The sequence below is a fragment of the Dipodomys spectabilis genome, unplaced genomic scaffold, assembly GCF_019054845.1.
Source record: "Dipodomys spectabilis isolate Male_0828 unplaced genomic scaffold, ASM1905484v1 ptg000191l, whole genome shotgun sequence".
Classification (NCBI taxonomy): domain Eukaryota; kingdom Metazoa; phylum Chordata; class Mammalia; order Rodentia; family Heteromyidae; genus Dipodomys; species Dipodomys spectabilis.
Window position 1 is genome coordinate 982,967 of NW_024870868.1, and position 643 is coordinate 983,609.

Sequence of the window (643 nt, forward strand, 5' to 3'; positions counted from 1 at the left end):
GATTCCTTTTTTTTCCCCTAGGTCCTTTTAGTATTATATTTCTTTGGGATAAAACAACAATGTTGTCTAATTTCAAAAGTTGTGTAAAGGTTATGCTATGTAAAGGCTTTTCTAAGGTGAAAATTTAATACACTGATGTCAAAGTAACTTTTAATTATATGAATTAGGTGTGTTGTTACACTTGTAATTTTGTAATCAACTTTTTAATAGCTGTTTTTCATTTCTTGCATCTGAAGAATGAAAAATTTTGAATAATTCACAAATTTTCATATCATCCTTGTACAAGTGCCATGTTAATCTCTGTATTGTTGTAATTTTGGTATACAAGCTGCTGAAGAATGTAGTATCCTGTAAATTTTAGTAGCTAATGATGAAATATTTATACAGGCTTATATGCTTAGGTGCCTATTTGTAACAAGGAAACCTTATTGTTCCTAAAAATGCTATTAATCTTATTTCCCTAAAATTCTGTGAATAGTTGAAAAAAATATGTTGTTCAGTTGATTGCTCACATTTGCAATTTTTTTGTCAATGACTATTTTAAGTCTTTTTCACTTAGAATTTGATCAGACTTTCAAGTATTAATAGCTAAGTCCAAAGGAGACCGCTTTTTCAAGTACTTATTTATCCAACTGTGTTAGAT

At 28.5% G+C, this 643-nt stretch overlaps 1 pseudogene; it reads right to left on the minus strand.

The window, feature by feature from the left end:
• Positions 1–240: 240 nt before the first annotated feature.
• Positions 241–340, minus strand: LOC122121624 (annotated as a pseudogene).
• Between the last annotated feature and the right edge of the window lie 303 nt (positions 341–643).